Source organism: Limanda limanda, chromosome 15, assembly GCF_963576545.1.
Source record: "Limanda limanda chromosome 15, fLimLim1.1, whole genome shotgun sequence".
NCBI lineage: Eukaryota > Metazoa > Chordata > Actinopteri > Pleuronectiformes > Pleuronectidae > Limanda > Limanda limanda.
Window position 1 is genome coordinate 15,544,780 of NC_083650.1, and position 10,695 is coordinate 15,555,474.

The 10,695-nt window shown below is 39.3% G+C and overlaps 1 long non-coding RNA gene across 3 annotated transcripts; it reads left to right on the top strand.

Annotated features, from left to right (window-relative positions):
• Nucleotides 1-4,419: 4,419 nt before the first annotated feature.
• On the top strand, nucleotides 4,420-7,900 carry LOC133020708 (uncharacterized). Of its 3 annotated transcripts, XR_009682935.1 has the most exons (5): nucleotides 4,420-4,463; nucleotides 5,072-5,171; nucleotides 5,779-5,931; nucleotides 6,124-6,196; nucleotides 6,505-7,900. It is a non-coding gene; the product is annotated as an uncharacterized LOC133020708 (long non-coding RNA). The 3 variants fall into 3 exon arrangements; XR_009682936.1 differs by lacking the exon at nucleotides 5,072-5,171 and having other exon boundaries at nucleotides 4,445-4,463; XR_009682934.1 differs by lacking the exon at nucleotides 4,420-4,463 and having other exon boundaries at nucleotides 4,536-5,171.
• Nucleotides 7,901-10,695: the final 2,795 nt, after the last annotated feature.

Consider the following 10,695-nt stretch of genomic DNA (forward strand, 5'->3'; position numbering starts at 1 on the left):
AAACCAAACCACACACTTTGGCTTTTTGCCCATGAAATGACTTTGTCCCCTTAAGTAAGAGGTCAGTCTGTACTTGTGGCAGTTCCTAAATGGGGTTTCATAAAAGTTCTTTAAGTTATAACGTGTAGTCTTGTAGCAGTACACAGGTCACAGATGGGTTTAATAATCTTAAACAAGCAGGATGATATGTGAGTTTACTATATGAGTCCACCACACATTTGATTACAACACTTGTAGAGCTATTATATAAACTGTCTGTAGATTCACACCTACAATACATTTAGAGTCTCCAATTAACCTCACTTCGATCTGCATGTCTTCGTAGTGTGGGAGGAAGTTAGAGAAATCCCACACAGACACAGTGGGAGAACATACCCAGATTCAAACCGTCTTACTGTGAGGTGACAGCGCTAACCACTCCACCGCTGTGCCGCCCCAGTAAACACACTGATCACATATTTTTCAGTTATACTGGAAGACAGCTAGGGAATTTAATACTAATGATATGACTAGCAATCTAATGATTATTATTAGACAAATTACCCACATCCTGGGTGTAGTAAACAACAGATGAAAAAGTATGGACATTTATTATTATTATAAATTATTTTGCTGGTGGTGGGTTGGGTAGTTAGTCAAGTAAATCATGATGTTCACAGTCGGAGAAGGCTACTGTGCACACACATACACACAACACCCACACACACACACACACACACACACACACACACACACACACACACACACAGAGTAAATATAGTGATATTAGTTGTACAGGTAGTTTTCTTTTATAATTGAAATAAAGTTGATCAGAGGAAAATCTATGTATTTCTAACTTATCCACACTTCAATGAATTCAGTGTGAAGAATTCTGGTCAGTATTATTTTTTCATCTAATCGTATTCTGTCTTGATCACAGCTTCTGTCGCTCTGATGTATAATACATTTTTTCCTGACAGAAGAGGAGGATGATTAGCAAGCGGAAAACGATGACGAGATTGAGTCCATTCTCCTCAATTCATCTTTAATTATGATTATCTGTTTACATTTGTCAAAGATGGATAAAAAACAAGGTGTAATGATAAGGATTTCTATTAAAAGCGAATATAAAATGTGCATGTGCTTTGATTCAGAGGGTGACAGTGTGCCGAATCATGTTTTAAAATAAATGACCTGTCATAGCAAGCTAACGTGCACATCTAATGCAAAAAAATGAGACGACTTCTAAAAGGTGGTTCAGGTCCCTGTAACCGAGGGAACGTAAAATGACAGGAAATATTGCCGGCAATAATTCAAGTGAGATGCAATCTCACTGCATCAGGTTAATATGTTGGAGTAGTCATTGTTTACTCTAAAACCCACGAAACTGTCAGAAACAGACTTCTGTTTTATTAGCGAAGATGAGCGGAGCTGAATTCTCAGAGCTGCCTCTCCCTTTGGTGAAGACCTTGACCGCAACATTTAGCATTTAGAGCAAATCCAGACGTGAAGCTGAATGAAGTCAAAGACCTCCATTTGCAAATCAACAGAGAACGAGTGAGATTGACTTTCAGATAAAAAGCTCAGGGAGAAGAGATGTCCTGCCTTTTCCTTCACAAGGACATTTCCTCACTGTCGTGGTTGTTTCTGACCCCGTTGGTGGTGCAACGCCTCCTATGTTTCATTTACAGCATCTGCGCTTCAAAAGCTTCCACAAGTGTCATCTGTTATATCTGCACTGTGGTAAAGACATTTGATTTGCATTTGAGGGAGACTGTGAATCAAAGCTTCATGAATTCAATTTTTAATAGACACTTTCTTTGTTGGAGTCGCTATTATGCATATCCGCTGTGTGAAGCCGGGTACAATGCGAAAAACAAAACTGCAGCACATTTCCCTAACAGGCTGCAAAAGACTGAGCAGATTTCTGGGTTACATCGCGCCCTCTGCGTTCTTTAACATACTGAAATGGGGACTTCTGAACCTCATATGGATGCTTTAATAACTGGGAATTCCTGCATTATGCTGTTTCATTAACAATGTGGTGACTGAAGAATTGAGCTGAAAATAATGAAGATTCAAAGTAGTGCATGTTCTTACAACAACAAAGCATTTTTGGAGAAGTCATCATTTAGTTTGCAAAGTTCTCATCACGAGCGATAATTCATTTTTCATAGAATAAATAATTTAAAAGTTGAACTCTTTAAATATATATATAAATATGAATGTGCATATATATCTTAATATAGGGACTGCAGGAATGTTACACAACCCTCTTGAGTGTAATCCATAATTCCATGAGCACCACGATGACTCACACAGGCCAATTCAAAGCAGAGATCCCTGTGCGTCATGGCACAAAATTAATACACCTGCACTTTGTAAAAGGAAGCCTATGGAAGAGCCTCTGTATTAATTCCCTGCTGCAATCACCATTTTTGGTTCCATATTAATCCCCACAGCAATCGATGAGATGCGTGCAGAGGCCGTCCTCAGAGGGTGTCAACAAAGCACGAGATGAGAGGACACTCAGAGAGCGTGAGGAGATTCATTTTCACACTTGATCCGAACACACAGGCTTTTATTTCCTGCAGTTACTGTAGCGCCTGTGCTGTGAAGTTGAGTCTGGGAAGCAACTCTGATGTGCTTTCCGCTGACTATGGAAAGAGAGGTGTCCGCCTTAGGAGGATTCTCTGCGACGCTGCTGAAATTAGCGTCAGTGTTTATTAATTTATACATAAACGACCAAAGGAAGCCGGTACACAGACTTGAGGAGGATCTTCCTGGACACAAAAAAGGTGGTGTGCCTCTTGTTTTGGAAAAGCTCATGAATAAAACATATAGGTTTCTCAATACAAAAGAGGTTTAGATTTATATTCAGCGAGTTCATTTATACGAGATCTTTGGTCACAGTCTGATAGGGTGAGCCCTTCCACGGAGGAAGAAGTATAGAGCTGCAATATTATAAGAAATGTTATTCCATCTGAGAGAGGAAATATGTCGTGTAATGCTTCTACTCCTCCTTATGAAATTGGAAACTTCTTGAAGTGAATGCTGCGTATTCATCTAAGTGCTGTTCTGCAGAGTCTCAAACAGCACAGGGACATTACAGAGGGTGTTATACGCTGAATATTAAAAGAGAGCAAAGAGGGAACATTTGTATGAAACATGGCCTGCCTATCTGACACTGCAGGCAACCTAATAGGATGGATGAGTGTGTCATGCTGGTATTAAGCTGGTCCATGTCCTCTGCTATAATACTAACACTGTTAGGCTAAGAGCTCTGGTTCGCTCCCTCTGGCTGGAGCTCAAATGCTGGAGGTTAGTCCCAGCCGTCCTCCTGTGGTCAATTAGGAGAGCCATCAGAATTTGTCTTCATATCCGATCGACTCAATGCTTCCTCTTGCCTCGCCTTTCCTAAGAATGATATCATCTGGCTGTTCTGCATATACAGAGCTTCTCAGAGACAGGTAAGGCATAGAATTGATAGAGAGCACAGACGGGAAATATGCACCGTGCTGCAAAGGTGATGGCTGGGACCCGTCTCTTTCATCTAAATCCCTCTCTGCTACCACCCCCCCAGTCTCTGCCACCTTTCTTTATCACTCGCTCTTTGTCGGTCTTAAAGGAGCCACACAAGCAAAGCTCATAAAAATGTAACACATGGAATCTGCATTGTGGGCACACACCGTGTCTCCAGAGACTCGCTGTGCCTCTCAACAGTACGGGTGTGAAGTGCCCCCCCCAAAAAAATATAAACAGCAGCTCCATTTCCATGGGAGCACTCCAGCAGAGGAAGGTGGGAACTTCACACAGGATAATGATACACACGGGTTGAAGGCCCATCATGGAGAGTTACTTCTGACGGCCGGACCGACTCGCTCCGCGTATTAAAAGTTTGCCTCAAAAGAATGGGTCTTGTTAAAGTTGATTTAGACTTGACCTCTGTGGGAAGAAGGGAAACAAACACTCTGAGATTTTTCTGTACAGAACTGTGACAAGTTGATGTTTCATGTTGCATTGAACTGGCAGCAGATATTTCATGGAGATCACAATAAAACCTTTCAACCATTCAGCCTGAGGACACTGGTGTTTTTAACAACAGCCTCACAGAGCTGCTCGCATGTCTGTGAACTCAGTCTGGGCATTGTGTCTTCTTACTGCACTCTTAACCCGGATTTTATTTGAACTAAATTTGTTTAGTGGTCATAACTTATAATGTCTAGTTTCGTGAAAACAGTATGTCATTACTTAATCAAATGAGTTGTTTGCACTACTCACCTGAAACACACAACGTTACTAATGATGTTAAGCAGAGCTGACTTAGAATGTTGCTTTTCTGTAAGAAAGGGGAGGGGCCTATTTGAATTTCTGCTCGGTGGCATGTTGGGACATGCCTGCAGGGCCCGGTGTGAGGAGTCTGGCTGCTGCTGCTGCTTCACGAGTGATATTCGATGGTGTCAACGCCTAAACCAAGTGGAACGGTAAATATAATTTGCAGTAGCTTTCCTGGATATGTTACTACAAAAGAAAAACGGTCCAGTGACCATACAAGCTAAAGTTAACTTGTGTCAATGTGATTTTCTGTCGGCTCATAGATAGCTGCCGACCACAAAGCTTCAGCATTCATTTGAAAACCTTTTTTTTTCTTCTTTTGTATTAAGCAGCGTTTATTAATCCTACACCAAGTGGAATGGCGAGTGTTTAATTGAACAATCTGTGGATATCTCTGGGAACAGTGACCTAAAGGCTTTGTGTTAGTGAGGGGCATTATGATTGCACGTGCTTGTGGCTAACGCTAGCTATTTTCTGTTCATAACCATATCTATTCAAAATGCGTTTATGTTACTGCAACTAAGATGTTAGGCTGACGTTTTTTAATTTTCTCTTTGTTGTGAAAATGCAGTGGAACTGTAAGTACTGTGATTTTATATCTGAGAAAAGGGGTCACCTTTTAAAACATTACAGGTTAAAACATGGGAGCTACACCAGAACTGTAGCATTCCCTTGCTTACACCAATAATGTTTGTGCTAATTGAATTCCATAAATGCTCTTAAGGTATACTTATCTAAGATTCACCCAAATGCACAGGAGGCACACATGTGTGAAACTGCCCAACTGACCTTTCGACTCTGAACCTGCCATAAGCACGATAATGGAACGCTGGCCTGCTCTATTCACAGAAGACCAGGTATGTTCACCCATTATCTTCTCACCGCTACGTCGAATGGAGGGGTGGGTGAAGTGTTTGAGTCTACAAAATACTAAAAAGCAACCAAAACCAATACAAGTGAAGTAACTTGTGACCACTTCTTCAGAAGTAATAAAACGGCAGAAAAAACATAACATGCCTCCATTCTGCTTCCATCAGTGGTGTCATCTGAGTGTCACCAAGCCCTGACATTCATATTCGTCTCGAAATGGCATCATTTACACCAAGTTTTTAGCCTAAATGTCCTCTGATATCCTCCTCTGGAGTCTGTTCACCCTAGCACACTCCACACAAGCTCTCACCCTAGGCTGCGCAGTAACATAGCTTCTTCAGGTAGTGGACATTTAGGGCAAAAACTTGGTGTAAATTACGCCGTTTCGAGTTGAATTTGAATGTGACAGTGGGAGTGGGCTTGGTGACACTCAGATGACTCCACACGAGCAGTATGGAGGCATGTTATGTTTTTCTGTATAATTACATCTGAAGAAGTGGTCACAAGTTACTTCACTTGCATTGTTTTTGTCGGAAAGCTTGTAAAAACTTTAAATGATACATTTTTTTATTAATGTAACTTTGTATTTTTCAGATCTACATGAAGTACAGTAGGATTGTGGGCAAGAACCTCAAAAAAGAATTCTTTGAGGGCATCGATCGGCACAGTCCTTGTCTCGTTGAAATATTTTGATGTAAGAGAGGGATCATTGGGCAGCAGTTGACTCAGCTATCACAAGAGACCAAGGTTGGTCCATACCCATCCTGTATTTGCATTGTTTTCACAGCTTATGTAATTTTCCAAAAAAGTTGTACTTTATTAATTGTGGAGTACAATCCAAATTGTGCTTGGTTATTTGGGCACTCCCATACAAACCATTAATTTCCTGTCATTGTATCCACAGTATCTAACTCTTGTTGTCATATTACTCTCCAAAAGACTACAGATCCAACAGATATTCGTACAATGATGCTCAGAGGCCTTCTCCAATGACTTTTTCAAAGCTTGCTTTGTAAGTAACCTCTTTCTTTATCAAAGAGTATATAACATTGTGAATGTGTCATGTTGATCTTTTATCAAATATTTGTTAAAGGGACTCATTATCTACTCACCACTATACCGTAGGGGTGGGTGAAGTATTTGAGCCCAAAAAACTGCTTTTTTTTTGTGATGTGTTTGTTAATTTACTCCTTTAATCATGACCAATTCAGCCCTCCCTCATGTTTCGCAATATCCCATGACTAGGCTACATTGCTAAACGTTACTAATGCTTATTTAATGACAGAGATGTCTTTGTGCTCTTATGTTTGTCTCCTTAAGGACTCAGATGATGATGATTCCTACCAACACATCGACATTAGGATCCTTCTTGTTGAGCAGTCAACAAGAAGATGCTGCATCTCTATCCAGCATCTTTGAAGATAATCATTGAGGAAAAAGTGGTGATGGTTAACATTGAAGACCTGCTGAGGGCTGTTTGTCTTCTATTTGGACTTGCATACGCACTTCACCTCAACTACCCCAAGTCGATGAAGCACAGATTCCAGTTCATTCAACAGGTACTTCTATCGTTGGGCCAGAGTGCGCTAAAATCAAGGTTGCAAACACTGAAAAATGTAATGATCTTAAGTGAAGGTCAATGTGGTTTTAGGTCAGTTAATAGAAGATGGTTTAAAAAAGGCCATGCACCCACAAAAACTCAAAATCCACAATTTGCTTTGCCCTTTCTACATGACTGTATCTGTAAAAATAATTCTGTGGGTATATTTCTGACTATTTTTCTTACGAACACAAATTAATTTGTTAACACTCGATGTATAACATGTATACATGTATATAAAGTTTTGGTCTCATATGGACAAATCCACAAGCTTGGTGTCTGGCTACACGGGAATAGCACATAACAAAACGTGTTTTGTTTATTTGTATTATGAAAGAGTTTATCTAAGTTTAATGAAAGACAGGAATTTCCAGCCATGTGTGTTCCATGGTACAATATGTGTTGTGGTGTATGCTCAGGACTGAATATTGTGTTCACCAGATTTGAAAATTGACACGGTTTATCTGTCCTTCTCCAGTCAGTTTAAGTTTTAGAGGCTTGTAGCCAGTTTATATGTCCAGTTTTTTATACATACATCAGATATTGTTATATGCTGTGTGTTATAATCCCTCTCCAAACTAATTTTTATTTAGTTTATTCAAGCTATTTGAGTGATTGTCATGGGTGGTTTATTTGCCTTAGTTTCTAACAGTACTACTAGCAACAGTGGAAGAGGCCGATTACGTTTTATTTGTGGTTGTTCTAAAAGGTAGACAAAAGTCAAAAATGTCAACACTGAATCAGTGTTTATTACTTTGTATTATGTAAAAACTGATATAAGTAAAAAAAAAAATGAGAGGGGAAAGGAATTTTCAGCCACTTGTATTGTACAGTGCAAGATATAGAGGCGTATGTTTGACTGCATTTTCTACTCAGTTAATTTTATGCAATCTCTTAAACAGTGTTAAATTGTTGTTTCCAGTTTAAATTCACTGATGTATGGGTCATAATGTTTACAAGGATTTAGCAGATATTGTTATACAGTACGTCTGTGTTCCTTCACCAAACAAAGTGTTACAGGCAGTTTTTTTTGTGTCTGTTTATACTTGTCCTAAAAGTATTACTGTTATATAACATTTTAAATGTTTTTTCAAGAATAAAATACATTGGAGCATTTATATGTATTGTTTAATGTCTTACTTTTCATTTGATTTTGTTTAAACAATGCATTTTGCAAACTCAAAATATGATTACACTAAACTTAAAGACATCTCTTACATTAACAAATGATTTTAAGTAGAGTTAAATAATGTTGTAGTTGTTATTACTTAAACATGTTAGTTTGTTTAACGTAAAATTATAATTTCAATTCACTTAGACTTTCTAGTAGAATTAATTTATGTTAACTAATGATTTTGAGTTCAGATTACTAATGTAAACTCAAATATGTGGACTAAATCAACTAAGGTTTTTATGTTAATACAACTTAACTTGTTTAGTTTTTACCTTATGTAAAAACTTAAACAGTTTAAGGCAACGGGTTTCCTCACCTTTTTCAAGTAATGTCAACTTATTCGGGTTAAGAGTGTGTGAGCAATGAAAAGAGGAAATTTCATTTTGATGACAATGATGCATTGTTTAGGAACTTCTTTAAAGGAGACATATTGTGTTTTATATATTTACCCCCCTAACAAATCCAGGCAAGTCGAAAAAATAACGTGCTAGAAACAGTTGACCAATCACAACAGGGCTGTCTCAACTGGCCAATCAGAGCGTATCTGACTTTATCGATAAGGGGGGCGTTAAAGAGACATGAGCTCAAACCACACCGTTTTGAAAAGAGGAGCTGTGGCAGTGGACGTTATGAGGACAATGATGGTTTTTGTAAACAATATAGAATGAAAACTTTTCAACTAACAACCCAAGTTAAAATCATTGACCTGAATCATAATACGTCTTCTTCAATTCCATGTCAACTGCAGCACCGTAGCTTCCAGTATATATTCTGTTCACACTGCATCATTTATTAGCTTCTGACTCCATTGATGGATTTTTTTGCTCCATTTTAAAGGTCCAGCATTGCACTTCTATAGAGCCTGTGTTTTGCTCGTCTGTTCTCGGCTGCTATAGAAACATGGGGGTGCAACATGGCAGACTGATCAAAACACAAGTGTGAATATTATATATTTTTTCTGCATAGATCCAAAATCCGAGCCCCTGATCCGTTAGAAGAAGCCTTTTATTTTCGCCCCATTACGTTAGTTTGTGTGTTAGCATCTCAAGTGTGTTTGGTCCAATTGCTGCATTTATCTGTAATAGCGGTGGAGAGGTACTCGAATAACCAGCGACTTAGTGAGTCATACGGTTATTTACAACTGACAATAATGAACATGATGCAGGAGCTGTGAAAACACATTGAGGACAAAAATCTCTGGCTTTTTTCAAACAGAAGCAGAAAAAAATTTCCCACAATTAAGTCTTAATAACTGTGAAATAAATACACAAACTCCCAGTGGAGAGAGACTGTTGTTACCATTTTATAAATGAGAGATGTAGAGCAAGTGGTAAATATAAACTAAATAAAATATACTGTCTGTGGGTAAGACTGACATAAGTCTGCGACCACACATGTCTGAATCAGACCCGAGCCATCAGCAGGGAGGAATACATCATCTACTATCACAACCGCTGTATCCAGCTGCAGCCTTGGGATGCAGAGGGTCGATTCACGCATGGGAAATCTACAGTGAATCTTAAATAGTTATTGACAGCCCTTCAGTTGGTAAACCTCTCTCGGAGCCTAGAATTGATTGTAGGTCTTGTGCTGATGCAAATAGCTTTGCAGCTATGAATGTTTGATAAATGTTGGGTCACAGCTGAATGCAGGGTGAAGAGTTCAGCGGTTTGATTTGCATAGAGACTCGAGCGACTCCTGTTAATACGTCATCTGCATCCGAAAGGTTTGCCCGTCTGCGCACATTGATTGGCAACAACATACTCATGTGTTTATTGAAGGATTGAAGCTAAGACATAACCAGTTGATATAAAACAGGCATAAAGAAGGAGACACTTCTTCTTCATGCAAAGATGTGGTGTGACCATTTTGCAAGTTCAGAAATTACCATTTTGTTTTTCTATAAATACCCTTCACTCCACTATATGATCCATATCCATCCTTGGCATATTGGCAAGGCTTCAGAGCCTATTTGATCAAGGAGATAGCCTCTTTAATATTCAAAAAGAGCTTCTGGCACTATGATAGATTGAGAGTAGCCGTCTTAAATCCGTTGCCGTCCGGTTCACCACATGAAGATAAATGCTTGGTGCATGACACCGGCAAGAGTTAAAGAGGAAAAGATGACCCGGATCAACCCGGGGGTTTGGTTTTCAGTCCCCCGGCTGGAAGGAAAGAGTTTGGTGGTGAAGATTTCTGTCAAATAAGGCTGAGAAACAACCCAGTTTTATCCTGAGACGTCAATGCAACATTTGAAAATAAAGAATTGTCCTTAAACAAACTTTGCCGTCACTCAGTCGTTGGTGTACTCATGTGATAATAGCAGAATGATTAAACTGCTAAGTGCAATCAGATGGCCTCGACCTATTTTAAAAACGGAAGACAGGCAAATTACAAGGTTATAATGTCACTATTATTTTTTGTTTCCACTGAAGCTCAGTTTTCACAGTCCTGTCCCAAAGCTGATGCGACGACACGTCAGGAATGCTTCCATTAATTAACATTTTTTACTTAACTTTGACTTTGTTGGAATGATTGATTAGAAGTGAAAGAGAACAGAGGATGATTAACGCACAGTCTCCAATCATCGCACTCTGGGATGGAACCTGCAAATGTGCAACACAGCACACCTCTCCCGCTCCTCTTTCTCAGCTCGTCTCAGGATGCCATGGAAATCAGTTAGAGACACATCAGCGCCGCCTGAGCCTCCGGAGGAGTCGCAGCAAATGAGAAAAAT